This window comes from Ruditapes philippinarum, unplaced genomic scaffold (assembly GCF_026571515.1).
Source record: "Ruditapes philippinarum isolate M1 unplaced genomic scaffold, ASM2657151v2 ctg7660_1_1_1_1, whole genome shotgun sequence".
Lineage (NCBI taxonomy): Eukaryota > Metazoa > Mollusca > Bivalvia > Venerida > Veneridae > Ruditapes > Ruditapes philippinarum.
In genome coordinates this window covers 1-16,544 of record NW_026861196.1, presented here as the reverse complement: position 1 = coordinate 16,544, position 16,544 = coordinate 1, and the positions used below count along the sequence as shown (strand labels likewise).

The 16,544-nt window shown below is 31.3% G+C and overlaps 1 long non-coding RNA gene across 1 annotated transcript; it reads left to right on the top strand.

Annotated features, from left to right (window-relative positions):
* Positions 1–3,232: 3,232 nt before the first annotated feature.
* LOC132714828 (uncharacterized) lies at positions 3,233–4,103 on the top strand. Its single transcript, XR_009623612.1, has 3 exons — positions 3,233–3,350; positions 3,533–3,598; positions 3,960–4,103. It is a non-coding gene; the product is annotated as an uncharacterized LOC132714828 (long non-coding RNA).
* The last annotated feature ends 12,441 nt before the right edge of the window (positions 4,104–16,544 follow it).

Here is a 16,544-nt window from a genome sequence, read left to right as displayed (position 1 = left end):
TGCAACATCATTCTGTACGGCATATCTCAAAATGAATTAGCCAAACTTCAACGTATTCAAAATATGTGTGCCAAACTGGTGTTAGGTCGTTCCAAGTATGATAGTTCTAAACAGGCATTATTCGATCTGCACTGGCTTCCGATTAAAGCACGAATCAGTTTCAAGATACTGACATACATGTATAACTGTTCGGTAGGAAACGCACCATCATATTTAATAGAGCTTTTGTCTCATCAAGTGTCAAAACGAACCTTAAGATCATCTGAATCCTCAGTTGGTTGTTATGTTGTTCCTTTTAATAAGAAGAGGACTTTTTCTGACAGAGCTTTTAGCACGATAGGACCAAAATTGTGGAATGAACTACCTATTAATATGAGAAAATGTGAATCTGTTGAAATTTTCAAAAGACAACTGAAATCATTTTACTTCAAGGACTTTTTTGCACTTTTTTAAGTGACGCTGAAGGCATTGTCTGTTCCTAATTGTTTTGTGCATGTTTGTATATTTCTAGTGTTTTTATTATTTTCATTGTATAATAATATAATAAAGTCTAGCCCATGTGTTATCATGTGCAGGGGTGCAGGGGTGTAGATTGTTACATGTTGGTGGGGATTGACCCAATCACTGTGACCGTCGCACTGCTGGGAGTATTGTGTATGGTAGCACTGGGAGTAGCACATATAAGGTATATAGCTGTACAACGCCATTGAATATGTATTTTATATGTAGAAATAGGCGTTAAATCAAGTTTTCAAGTTTCAAGTTTCAAGTTTCCAGAAAGTATCGTGAAAGAAATCAATACAATGATATTCAAATTTTTATGGGACAATAAACAAGAAAAAGTAAAACGTGCAACTTTAATAGGCAATAAATTACAAGGAGGAATAGATATGCTAGACTTAGACTCATATATAACTTCTTTAAAACTTAAATGGGTAAAAGCTTTAACTGATGAATCAGAAGCAAACTGGAAATTAATTCCGAAACGCCTACTGAAAGATTTTGGTGACAATCTTTTAATATTTTATTGTAATACAGACACTATTAAAAGTCTCAATTGTAGTAATGTGACTGAATTTTATCAAGAACTTATTTAAATATGGATAAAAACTCGCGATTTACATAAGGAAAATCAAAATTTGACATTTGAACAAATAAGAAAACAAATAATCTGGGGCAATAGATTTATTAAAATTAAAAACCAATGTTTGTTTTTTAAAACATGGATTAAATCGAATATATATTTTTTAAATGGTTTACTTAATGATCAGGGTGAAGTAGATCAAAATGTTATCTTAAATAAGCTAGTAGATAAACGCAACTGCGTCGTTGAATTAAACTTGCTCTTTAAAGCTATACCTCTAGCCTGGAAACAAACTATGAAAACGTTTCACTCTTCGCAAACAAAAATAAAAACAGAAAAACGTCTTAAGATAAATAACAAACCTTTTGAATTGATGGATTCAAAAACAATATATCAAATATTAGTAAACAAAGTATTCATTAAACCCGCTACACATTCGTATTGGTCAAATAAATATGAGACAAAACTAAACTGGAATGATATATATAAATTCATTACAAGACTTCCTGATAATCGGTATAAACAATTCAAATTTAGAGTAATAAACATGATCTTTACAAGCAAAGAAACGCGCTATAAATGGAAAATGGTCTCATCTCCACTCTGTAATAAATGTAATAAAATAATTATCAACATCTTTTTATCGATTGTATGGCAGTAAATGTATTTTGGGAGAAAATTTTATATATATTTCAAGAGTGCGGAATTCAAAGAAATATACGTAGACTAGACATCCTTATTTTCGGTTATAAAATATCTCAAGAAGAATACTTTTACATAAATGTTATACTCACCATTGTAGGTTTTAGTATTTTTAAAGCTTACTTTTGTAGTAATAATTGGTCAAATGAATTTAACATTTTAAAACTGTTTAAAACAGAATTTGAAATACTTTATCAATACTTTAAATACAAGAAGACAAAAGTTAATTTTTTTGACAAAATACTACAAATTTTAAAAGATATATACTAACCTCTAGATAGTATGTTTATGTACGTTGTAACTCTAATACATATGAATATCTCAAATTGAATTTGTTAAATTATGTCATTGTATATATGTATAATTATGTATAATATCTGTGAATAAAAAAAAAAACAAAAACAAAAACGGTCTATTCATAATCGATGTAATTTTATCACCTTTCTAGCGACTGTGTTTCTATTCAATTTTGATACTATACAGTACACACGTATTGAGATTTTGTGCTCGATTGTGTGCACATTATACATGTAATACACCCCTGATGAAGGCATAATACGCCGAAAGTACTTGGGTATTTATACTTTAGCACTGTATGAACGTTTATTTCCTATAAATTTATATATATATATATATATATATATATATATATATATGGATTTATATTCAATCAACACATTGAAAAACACATTTTCCTTTACTAATTAGTTTCATGCGCAAAACGCAATCTTCAGAAGTGTAAATGGTAGTTCTCAATAAAGGGACGTAACTATGAAGTGTAAATGGTGGTTTCTCAATAAAGGGGCGTAACTATATTAATACTGTTCATTTTTTAAAGTTGCTTAATAGATATTTCCTGGAATGTCTGCAGGTTGTTACAAGTTCGTTTCTTTTGTTAAGTTTAGCGTTTTCTTGTTTGCAGATAATGTAGAATTTCTCCACGTCTATACTAGTTACGTCCCTTTATTGAGAACTACCATTTACACTTCTGAAGATTGCGTTTTGCGCATGAAACTAATTAGTAAAGGAAAATGTGTTTTTCAATGTGTTGATTGAATATAAATCCATACATACAGCTCTGGTATACCATCGAGCACTCTGTCTAGGGTTTGTACTGACTTTTAGTGTTATTGGATTTATATATATATATATATATATATTAAATGTCACTAAACATGAACACCTCAGGGCAGTAAATATAGAGTTGCTTGGGAACAAATGTTTATTATTAAGTGAGCTTTCTCTTAACAATGTATTTATCTAAATTTAAAATGTGTATATTAAATCTAGACATAACATTGTAACAAGGTGTATTTTTCGGGTAATCTGTGTTTTGAGATGTTCCCCAGCTTTCCTGTGTTTTTATCCATATTGTTTATGTAAGAGTGCTTTCCCCTTGACTTTGGCGGGAATTTGTACGTATCACGTGAATCTCGTTTTCATTTCGTTCAGTGCGTTGGTTGGTAGCCATTGAGAGAGGAAGGTCTCTCTGTTCAGAAGTTATGATGTTTATTACACTTTAACATGTTTCTTTTTGGTTGGAAACAGTTCATCTTTGTATAAGGTAACTATTGCAGTGGCTGAAGTAATTTATTAAAGAATTATTCTTTGTAATTTTGGCTAAGTAATGTACATGTTTCATTTCGAAGATAAATCCAAGACGGCTACTACTTTCAACTTTTAATCCTAATTATTCTATCTTTTACTTAGCTCAACTAATTTGCATGTATATAATAATTAATGCAGTGTTCTTCATTGTGGATGATGGCGTATATCTTATTTGTGTAAAAGGGCCAAAGATCCTACAGATCTGTAAGTTGATATTTTATTGTCTATGAGAGAAATGTTTTATATATATTAGGTACTTTGATGAATTATTGAATTCTAATAAATTTTGCATTATTACAACTAAATATAAGCACAGGGACCATTGTGTCATTGAGAAATGGACTGCTATAATGAAGAACTATGAACTTAGCTATGAACTATGTTATTGATATAATTGGAGATGTATAAATAGCTGTGGATTTGAACCACGAGTTAGTTTGGGTATTTTACCTACTCCAGGTAAAATGTATATTTATTATGAATGATATAAAAGAGAGATAACTCTTTATATGACTTATACGAATCTCCATCATTTGGTAAGGATTGTTACTATTTACTATTTCAGTGCCTACCTTGTTCACATGCTTATATGATTACGTAGACTGATGGTTGGTTTACAAGATGTACCGGTATACTTTGTGAATATGTCAGATGAACTGTTGTAAATAATGTAAACATTTGGTTTGTCAATAAACTACATATGATCGAACCTGAATTCAGTCCGCTTTACAGACAGAATCTAACAAAGACTACCAAATTAGTTGTGTTAATATGTCGGTTATCATGGAACCTTCAATGTGACACGTAAGTGTCATTCCATGAAAAGCAGTATATGGTCCCAAAATAAAAAAACATGTCTGTGCCCTAAACGAGAAAAACATTGGGCGCAACTAAATAAAATGGAATTTTAAATGGATTGGGGTTATGAACCCTGCATATTACAGATAATACATCAACAGACAAAAACAGACCACATATCCTAATGCTGATTTAACAGTTTTCAAGTGAGGAATACTGGAACAACCCAACAAGAAGAAAGCAAAAGAAAAAAAGAACTAAATTACCACAAGCACAACAATAATGTCGTACTGAACAATCTTTAAGGATCGGTCTTATTTTCTTTATTCTACATAGGCGATGATATTCTCTCAAACGGAACTTTTTTCACCCGGTTGATTTTTCATAGTGTTGAAAACAAAAGGGTTCTGATCAGAATTAGGAATTATTGCTATAGAGTAGGACGGTATTTTTGTATCAAAGCAACCACTGGATGTTAGTACATAATATCGCACAGCATGATATTTAACTATCAATATCAATATCAATGCAATCAACATGACATTATTTCGGTATTTAACAAAGATGATCACACTCATTGTTCATGCCTAATTCATAATTTTCTATTATGAAAATGTTGCCAGCATAAGTACAATATGAGTAACCTGTTTGCATATGGAATTATTCATAAGTTAATGGTATTTAATCGAAAATTATTTCAATAATTATATGTTTTTTTTCTGTTTTTCAGCCAAACTTGAATATTACATTAATGTCAGTCATTTCATAACACCATCTGAGTCTAATTCACGAGCTTCCGGCTGTATACCGAACTCGTTCCTCCTTATATCAAATATACACGTCGGTGTTCATAATGAATTTAATATCTATTGCGGCAATTCAAATACTATATACTTTTTATAGACCACCAGGTATGACACTGTGTAGACAATGCCGAATATTTTCAATAATGTTTTCCTTAGTTAATTTGTATTTTCTATTCTTTGGAACTACTATTAAGTTACCAAGATAATAAATATTAATATGAATTATTGATATTGTATCATGATTAATGTGTCTTGAAACAATCAATAATTAATACTTTTTGTGTACTTTTTCTTTAAATCTTCTTTTCTTTAGGGGATAATGTCTGTATGGAAATTTATGTTCAATTTTCTAGTGACTCATCTCAAAGGCGGGGCATGCTCGATTTTGTATGTATCTATAAAGTCAAACACATCAGATGAATAATATTACATTAGTGTGTATTTCCTGTGAAAATATAATCCAATGTTCGTATTTGACATCCAGAATTAAGATCATGTAGCATTCGTTACAGCAAATAATCACAATAATAAGACCGTCAAGGTCAAGTTCATTCAAAAACATTTACATATGTCACCATGGCCGAAGATGCATAAAAACGAAGTTCGGACAATTTGATAACTTTTTTGATATTTTAATAGAGATGTCAGTCAGAATAATTTAATATGCGTGTTCTTTTGTCCAAGTTTAATTTAAATCTGTAAATAAATAGCAATTATTTAATTAATCTAGGCAGTCAAAGGTTAAGTAATTTTACAGACATATTTTGTAATATTCGCTGAAGTATAAATCCAAATTGTAAACAAAAATAGCAAACATATATAATAGTTCAAGCTTATTGTATTGTTTGAACCACTTGTAAAATGTCATACATAAGTCAATGTCATATTTGAATTGCTTATCATGTCCTCTTTTCAGAAGTGAACATTTCTCAACGGATATATAAAGTCAAGAAATAATTCATAAAGTTGTGATCAATTAAAGCAAAATTCACAAATTTGACCTTCAGTTTCAAGGTAAGGTCAACGTTAAATGCAATACCTTATATGTACGTGTGACAGGTCGGAAATTTAGTGACATGGTATGGTATTGGTTTTTTACCGTATAGTACGGTATCTAAAGTTTAGCGCAGTTTCATTCGGAGCGCTTTTGTCATTCTCTATCAGTTGTTGGCGGAGGTAGATGCGTGAAGCTTTTGTCACCTTTTGCTTCTTTAAATTCATGGTTATATTTTGTTGGAAGAAGGTTTCAGTATTCATGCAGTTACAAACACCAGAATGGGGAGTGTGTGATGTATGTTTAAGTGGAAATACCAAGGATCCCATTGATCCTGGTGATATGTATATACTCCTGTATACACATGCATACTTTCTATGAGAGCGATGATTGATTAAATTGGAGAATTGTAAATATGAACTGTATGAGTGATTTGAATGTAAGAGTTATCCTGTAAGGAATAAAAGACTATCTGAACTCTGATGGAATTTATTGTCTTTATAATGAAAATATTATTAAGAACCAGGGTTACTTACGTAAAGGCTTGTTTTTAGGATTGTTGTTTCTAAGTATGTAGACAACACAATTCACCAATTACAAAGCAAAACAACAACTTATTATAGCTAAAAAGTTTGAAAATAAATATTCCAACATAACTGCCTCCGCAATAAGTTTGCAAATCCGGAATGTTCGCAATTTAACTACCCTTTTTAATATAGTACAAATACAAAAGCTTAAATCAAAAGGTCCTTTGGAAAGAAATAGACGATTATTGACCTTTTTTATAAAGATAGCACAATAATTCAACGCTGAGCTGACATTCAAAAGGTGCTCTTCCATTGGGTTGTGCGTGTCTCATTGGGGCTCTTGTGGGGCTAAAACCCGTATACATAATATGCGAGAAGTTTTTTTTGTTTGTATGTTTTTGGGTTTTACGTCACATCGACACAGTATAGGTCATATCGCGACGTTCCAGCTTTACTGGTGGAGGAAGACCTCATATGCCCTTCCGTGCATTTTTTCAGGCACGAACGGCCACCTGAGTTGAACCACCGACGTTCCGGTGGATAGCTTCCTCACATGAAAGAATCCAAAGTCCCGGTCGGGATTCGAACCCACAGCGGTGAGGGGCAAGTCGTTTGAAGTCAACGATCTTAACCACTTGGTCACGGACGCCCCATATACGACAAGTAATCCGTGGGAGGAAAAATATATTTGTTTTAAATATTTATACATGTAGTGTTTATTTCATAGTTAAATAAATACCGACCAAAAGAAAAAAAGGTATACAATCCTGCCCGAATATAATTGTGTGAGATATTTGATCGGATGACCAAACAAATAAATACATTTTAATTCAAGAATTCCTGTCAAAAATAGTTGTTAAGTTGTGCAAAGAAAAACATATTACGATCAAATAACTATATAAAAGTTACAGTATGAGACATGTTTGTCGGTCAATCGAAAGAAAAATGCTTATAAATCAGCACACTCCATTATATCAAAAAAACACGTTGCATCCATTGAAAATATAAAACAGTGATTTTTTTATTATTTTCACAAAAAATATGAACACGATTTTTTATCTTATTTTTTTGTTTTGTTCGGTTTATATCTCCATTGGATGTGTGTTTTTTTTTCGATAAACCGATACAATTGTCTTATACAGAAATTGTCAAATTAATTCTTTACCGTTATTTATTTTGTTCGACAACAAAACAAATATCTTACGCAGGATTTCTTCAACAACATTTATTATTGTTTTTTTATTGGATGTATCATTAAAAAATGTTTTGTATATCAATGTTATTTCAATCGACCGATACAATTGTGTTATACAGGAACTCTTATACATGATCTTTTATCGTATTTGTCATGAAACAGATTTTTATTGTAATTTTTTGTTCATTCAACTAAACAAATATCTAACACAGGAATTCTTGAACAGAATTTCTATGATTTTTTGTTCAGTTTTAATAATTAAATGTCTATTTTTGTATTTATTTTATGTTACATGTTTTTATGATCTAATGAAATATACTGTTGGGGAGCAGTTTTGGTTTCGATCGACATAAAAGTATCAGCTATACAGGATCTTAAAACAGACATGTCAATTTTCATATTTTCATTGTTTGTATTATGTCTTTTTGATTGATCTGATGAAATATGCTTTTGTAATGCAAAATTTCTTCGTTTGACAAAAATATACAGGGTTTTTTTATCATATATTTTTTTGTTCGAGCAGGTGAAGAAATATTTTGCACAGGAGTTATATTGAAAAAGATTTTCACCGTATTTGTTTTTAGTTCAGTCAACCAAACAAATATCTTACACAATCATTCTTGAAAATAATTATTATGATTCTCTTTTATTTATTCTTTTTTTTTGTGTCAAAAGAATAAAATGTTCCTTGTTTACTTTTCCAATATGTTACATATAAGAATTCTAACAGGATTTCTTATATTTTCTTCTTATTTAGCTGACAAACCATTGTTTTAGCTTGATATATGATTTGGGTACAAACACATATTTGTCCTAGTCAAGATTGAATGTAACATGATGTTTTTGTCTCATGATATGTGATTTTGTATAGACGTTTTGTTAGATTGACCGGAGAAAACGTATTATATAGGAGTTCGTATACAATATTTTAAATTTTTTATTGTTGTTTTTTTTTTTTTTTTTTTTTTTTTTTTTTTTTCCAAACAATCTACATTAACATAATTTCCATAGTCACGCATATTAAAAAATGTGCAACAATTGGTGCTTTTCTGTGAGTGTAACGTGTTGGTCTAGTTACATTAAACCAGAACCTATCACAGAAACGCTGAAATAAATAAACAAATAAATAAAAATAATTAATTAATTCACTTATTGATGAATTAATTAATAAATAAAAATAAGGTGTAAATAAATAAATAAAATTATCGGACTTTATTCATTTAAAAAAAGTCCGGAACCGAAAATTAAATTATAGAAAAACTATAGAAAAGTTTTGAAGTTTAACATTCCGATTGGATTTTTTAAACGAAACGAATTATCTCATTATGATAATCTCCCATTACGCTCTTCTGGGTATTTCCTGTCACTCTTATTTTTGCATATTTCTTCAAGTTCCTTAATTGGTAAGTTCCGCCAATGAGGGAATAGAATATTCCTTTAAATATGTTCCATTTATACATATTATTTCATTTTAACAATATATAATCAAAACATATACATGTATAAATATTAAGAAAAAAAAACAACAATGTTTTCATCCCACGGATTTTTTTCTCCAATTTCACGAAGCCGCACAGGAGCTCCAATGGGACAAGTTAAACAAGAGAAAATACAATAATCCAATAACAGGCCACACATTGAATGCGTGCCCAGCGTTAAGAATTTGTGTAATATTTCTATAAACGGCCAATAGTCGTCCATTTCTATCAAAAATATATGTTTGATTAACGTTTTTGAATTGAAACTATATCAAAAAGGGTAGTTGAGTTTGCGAAAATTCTGTATTTGCAAACTTATTTCGGAGGCTATAACGTCTAAGCGCAATGTCGATTAGATCCGAAGTAAAGTTTTAATATTTTCTGACACTTGATATTCTTTAAGGCTTTGTGTTTCTGTGTTCGAGATGAAGTTAATCCATTATGAATTGAAGGAAAGGTCAATGTAAAAGACGACAACATATACAATTTTCTATCAAATATGTTTGATATACTATCAAATTACCGAAGTGAAAAACTTATCTTACGGCAATATTATCATAATGTTGCAGCATGTTGCATTAAAAAGATTCACATTTCACTGTTGAGTATCGATTCTCGTTGTCGGTGTCGCATTGTCAGAAGAGACAAAGAAACAAAGAAAATAAAAATGTAGTTTCGCTTAATCGAGTGCTATGTGACAGTGTTGACTGTCGTGGACAGCGTACATACAAATGTCACCTGGCTTAGTGTCATCGAAACACTGGATACGCACATTTTGACAATGCAAAGTAATATTATGACATTGCGATACAACCCATTACAATGCAAACCAAATGATGACGTTTCCAAATCGACATTACCCGAACATTTAACAAACGAGGTAAACGGCATTAAAACCTACATGACGATGACACCATAGATAGCCATATACTAATCACCAATATCCTATGAGTTTCATTGTATCTGCTTTGTCAAATTCCGTAATCTCCGTATTTTTTTGGATGACAAAAAATAATCAAAGAAAGAAAAAAAAAAAAAATACAAAGATTGTCATCATGTATGATAATGAAAGAGGTCGTTTAGAAGAATATTCTCAAAAAAATGCATGGTAGGGTGTTAAATAACTTCTATGTCATATCCTAGGTATAAGTCATGGTAATATTTCGCATTTTGTTCATATTACATTTAATAGCTGCCGGTTTCTTTTTGCCGCGCCAGTTTTTGGCAAATTCAACCCCTATTTTTACGTGCTTTAAAAAAATGAAAACTATCTTAAATTGTCATATTTACTAAAAGGTTTAAAAGTTAATATGTTTTGTTTTTCTATCTTTAATACTTTTTTGTAAAAATGCATTGAAAGTTTGCATTTGCCATGGCAAAGTGTGTTTTGCCATGGCATTTCGGCATTTTGCCATGGCAAAAAATTTACCATAGCAAATTAGAATTGCCATGGCAAGATTTTTCTTACTTTTGCCATGGCAAATTTGCCATGGCAATTATTTTTAAAACATCACAAAACATTCTAAAACTTATCCTATGACATGTTATTGGTGCTATTGTTATTCCAATCTCTATTTTTTTTCATTTTGCCATGGCAATTTTTTGCCATAGAAATGCCATGGCAAATATCTACCATGGCAAATTTGCCATGGCAATTCCATGGCAATTACATAAAAGTTTGCCATGGCAAAATATTATCAATAAAAAAAAAAACATTTTTTTTTTAATTATTAAATTGCTATCCAAAGGAAAATATAGTCAATTTTTGTAAAATGTTTTAGTGCCATTAAAAAATGGTCTGTGGAATGTTTTAGTTTTCAATTTTATTCTGATGGTACTATATTTACCAGGATTGGCAGGAGTGTAAGAATTAAGTGGCCCATCATCAAATCATACAGAATCAATCCTGCGCGAAATTATCATTCTTTTAGGATAGTAACCTCAATTTAAGAAGGAAATGTTCTAGTTGAAGCGAAAATGGAAAAGTTACCGCCCCTTAAAGAGTACTCATCATTTGCATTAAATCAAGTCGTATTTTAAATTTGTATAAACTTTTACTGTAAAATATGATAAACAAGACCAACAAGGAAAGGAAGTATGTTTGCGGTGGTTCCCCCGTCATGTAATTTCGTTAATTCGTTATGCATATTGAAAATGTAAACAACGATTGATTAGGGCCGGGAAATATATTTGAATATTCGAAACACTACAGAATATTCGAACATTTAAAAACGAATAAGAACATAAAAGAGAATAAAAACAGAAGAAATGTTGTATTTTTTGTACTTTCAAATTTCAATCAAGATCGTAAATTAAACCCTTGACCTTTACTTGTCCCGGTGTTCATATGTTTGTATAACGCGTGACATCGACTGTCGCCAATTAACTGTGAAAAGTTGTGAGTATAGTTTATCAAAAGGGCACCCGTTTCACAGTTTGTAATTAACCTGTTAAAAGTATATAATGTAAAATTTTCCGATTTTAATTATCGTATTTTATTGTTTTCTGTGCTATAATATCTAGGGGGCGTGAGGGATGTTGCACTTATTTATTATCCCTCATGTATAGACTCAATCAAACCGAGTCTGTAATGTTCATGTAATTTTGTTGTGATTAATGCTTCCGGTGGATCACTTTGTTTCCAGATTTTTTTCGATCAATCAATAATTGTCTTCAATTGTGTAAAGAAAAATGAATTTGCACGTATTAATCGGCGCGTTATGAAGGCACGGAAAGTGTCATCCCTAAAGACCAAACACGTCAAACTTGAAAATATTGCAGGCTCGGTTTGATTAACCCTGTTTATGGACGGTAAGGTCAAGTGCAAACTACCGTCTACGCCCCCTTGTACCGTCTTAAGCAGAATTCAACATTTTAACATGGAATGGTGAAACTTTGAATTTAGAAACATCCGCAGATGTATTCAAAGGGCGGGAATCATGGAACCTTCAATGTGACACAATAGTGCCATTCCATGAAAGGCGGCGTTTTGTCCCCTAGTAATTATCAAAGGGCTGCAAGCTCTGTGATATTTTCTGATCTTTGCAATTACAATCGTACTGTATATCTGTATGTATTTTCCTGTATATCCTGACATCGCTAAAAATAGCATTTTAATTGATTAAAATCATATTCATCCGCGTGCATGTATTGACAATTCTATAAGCCAACGCTACTTTTAAACTTTGAATGCGTTGTACTTTGAATGCGTTGTAATTTGTTTGATACTTGTAACAAAAAAATATTTCTTTCTTTTACATCGCAAGTTTTAAGCTGTTTTGAAAACTACATTGTATATATATAAAACATGAGGACACAGAATCTAGTATAGCAATGTTTGTTTATCTCATCATATTTATTTACTGTCTTTTAGAAATAGTTCGGGCGTTTGGATTACCAAGTACCAAAAAATGCCCCATCGTATATATTGATAAAAATAAAATTAAAGGTTTATAGTACACGGAGCGTAAAATTGGTAGGTATTGGTAGTTGGATATTCGATTTAATGGATGTATAGCAAGATAGATGTACTCTTCAATATTGATTCATGTTCGTCATGCGAAAAACTGCTGACCAGTTAAACTACTGAAAATTGCTGACCTCTTATTTTAGATAATTATATAGATAAAATTATGACTGGATGTAAATTTCTAGTACCATCGCACTATCGTATTGTCGCCATTGCATTATCGCACTGTCGGCATCGCATTATCGGCATCACACTATCGCATTATTGCACTGTCGGCATAGCATTGTCGCCATCGCACTGTTGTATTGTCGTCCTTGTTCTATCGCACTGTCTTATTGTTGCCCTCTGTATTATAAAGTATAACTACGATGGCCCTCACGGTATTCCATAGTAATATGCATTTGTCACAGTCTGTACGTTTTTACCACTTCATCAACGTTTTCTTCGGAAACACACAAGCATCTGTCGCTGTACGTAGTACAAAGTCGATAGCATCAAGGTTTATAACACGAACTGTAACAGTATTAGACGACATTAGAAAAATAGTATTTTACTATTAAATAGTTGAAACATATTGAAATATAATGAAAACAACATGAAATTTATCTGACTGAAAACAAAATCTCTGGAATTTAACAATAATTCTGGATCATTTCGTCTAACCTGAAATGTATTGTTATTAATTAAGCGATTTTTTGAGTGATTTACACAATGTTTTCAATGTTATTCGGTGTTTGGGAAAAATACTCTGCATAAATTTTGGAAACTAAATTTATGATGGATGTACAAATTTAAAAAAAAACACCATGGTAGGAAGTAGCTGGTGTCTTTTAATGTTTGTTTAAATTCTATGATAGCTTGATAGCTGTTATATATAATCAAGGATGCTAAAGTAAAAAGAGTTGCCTCCCTAAATGTGCTTTGGTAGAATGTACGTTAAATAAATGTATCCCGACGGTGTCAGATTTCTCGATTTGCTTGTGGACTCTGGGGGGGGGGGCATCTTCCACCTTGCCATTTTTTAGATGGGGGGGTGTCCGGGGAACTTTTGTCCGTATCCTATTAAGAAATAGTGCACAGCGCAAGGGGAGTAATAGCGAGGAAAGAAATAATATTGTTTCTTAACAACAATTCTCGCTTAATACATGTAGTAAAGCATATTGAAAATATTAGCAGGCAACTTGTAAATCGTGCGTTTTGTAAAAATCTTCCTCGCTGTTATACAGCTTTAAAGTTTAGAGGTCGTATAAAAACAAAACTGTGGCGTCTGAAGCGGTCACAAAAATTAGTTGTCGAACCGCTGATATTTATTAAATAAATGCGTACACTGAAATAAAGAAAGAACGCATCTATGTAACTTAAAGGTAAGTTGACTAGAATTCAATTGGATAAAATCGCTCCATGTGTTGTATACGTTACAAAGTCCAGGATCGTCAAAAACCGCAAATAGCCGAACAGATTGTCGCGTATTACTACTCTTTGTAGTAGCTATACACACACCGCATGGTGGCCGTGGGTCTTATCTTATCGATAATCGATCATTGTTGCGTTGTGCATTGGTCATATGATTTAAATAATGACAGTGACAGAGACTTATATAGACTCATATTGCATCAATTTATTTAAATTAATTATTACAAAACATCCTCGAACTGTTACGCAAAATCTAAAAAAAATGTAAAATCACATTTATTTTGGTTTAAAATTTATTGGTATTGTGTGTGAACAGTTCCATCAAAAAACGTTTACATAAATATTTTACATAAACGGTGGAGAGCACCGATTCGATGGATTTTAGTTTATAAGGTCATATTAAAAACTACTATTTGAATTGTCACTGATGAGGCGGTAAATCGAACCTGTAAAAACTTTGAATTATTGAATACGACTTGACCACGGATTTGCTCCTAGACTTACTATATTATTTCAATTTTAGAATAAATGCATGCGAAATCCGCTTAATTATAAACCTTTCAGTATTAGTACTTTTGTAAGATGTTAATCAAGATAAATGCGAACTGATCTACATATCCCATACATTTTAATATTTTGAGTGTTATTTAAAACTTCAGAGCGTGTTTTTCCCCTATTAATAATGTATCTCTGGCCACTATCATAGAAAAACGGACAGATATATCTAGGAATGCATTCATTTATCTTAATAAATATATGTTTCCTTACAATATAATTTATTTTTCATTAAGATAATTTTATGAATAAATCTACACATAATAATTAAAAATCATGACAAACACCGATTTTAGTATATTGTCCGAATAATCCCTTAATTTCTGCACTGTAGCACAGAACAGCGGACAGATATATTTATGATCGAATTTATTTATTTTAAAGAATGCATGTGTCCCTACAATATGGTATATATTTCTAAAAGATATCTTAACAAATAAAGTCAGACTTTTATCTGAATTGGCCAACTTTTCTGAAACGTACGTATGTAACTGTCATTATTATAGCAGACAAACGGACAAAGTTATTTCAGTCTAGATTTCTGATTCTGAAATATACAGTCTTCCCTAAATATAGTAAATATCTTAATGTAAAGAAACATGGTAACTAACGTCCTGCGTAAGAAAAGCACTGTTTTTATATGTCCCTACAATACGGTATATGTTTTATGAAGATATCTTAGTAAATAATGGCAAACTTGATATTCAAAAATATGAAATACACCGATTTTATATACATTGTCCTTCTTTTCTGGAGGTGGCTATTATAGCAGATAAACTGACAGAATTGTATAAAGATGCATGTCTGTACCTTGACATATACATTCGTCTCTACAATATATTGAATAACTTATACATGCTTTTGTATATAACGTCCTGCGTAAGAATGAAACATTATGAAAAGCGCGCGCTTTTGCCAATAATTATTAATGTAATTCTGGACACTAGCATGGATAAACGGACATATATATCTAATAATACATTTATTTATCTTAAAGTAGACATGTGTTCATACCATATGGTATATGTTTCATAAGGATATCTTAACAAATAAAGTCAAACTTGATAATTGAAAATTAGGAAAAAATGGATTTTATTTGAATTGTGCGACACACCTGTAACTTTTATCTAGTATAACAGACAATAGGACAGAGCAATCTATAAATGCATTTATTTATCTTGAAGTATACATTCGCCCCTACAATATAGTGAATACTTATAGAAATAGTTTACATTAAAAGTAATAAATGAAGCCCGTGAAAAACACAGTTTTCATACGCCGCGTATCAGTTATATATGTGTAGAAACTAATACGGACAAACGAAGAAGAAATAGCTTTGAATGCATTTTAAATATATATTTCTCTACAATATGAGATATCTTCAGAACTGTTGCTGTCGTATAGCTGGTTGCACAGGCTAATTAGTCATACATGCTATATTCAAAAAGAATGACAAGTTAACATGTATATACATATATTAAGGTTTTTATTTCATAATGTGCACTATGGAACATGACTTTGATTTATGAATATTATGGTACAGGATACATGCGGACTGAGCTTATGTCAAAATGATTAATATATGTAACTCTAAAACGCGTGTATTTATATACATTATAAAATGTCCTTATGACAGGTTGTCATTATATATACTATTCTCAAATGTCCAGTTAGGAGTTCGGCTTTGGTATTCCACTCGTACACTTGTGTGTTTGTATTTGTATATTAAAAGTATGTAACATCCGTGAGTTCTTCCTCCGTTATACGACAACGGTTGATTTGGCGCCTAAGACCAGCGATGTCGAAGCGACGATTTTGGACAGCGGGACACAACGAAGTAACTGAAACAGAAAATTAAAGGTGAGTGATCGTTTATATACCTGTAATTTGCTAATTTGAAAAATGGGGAAAAAAT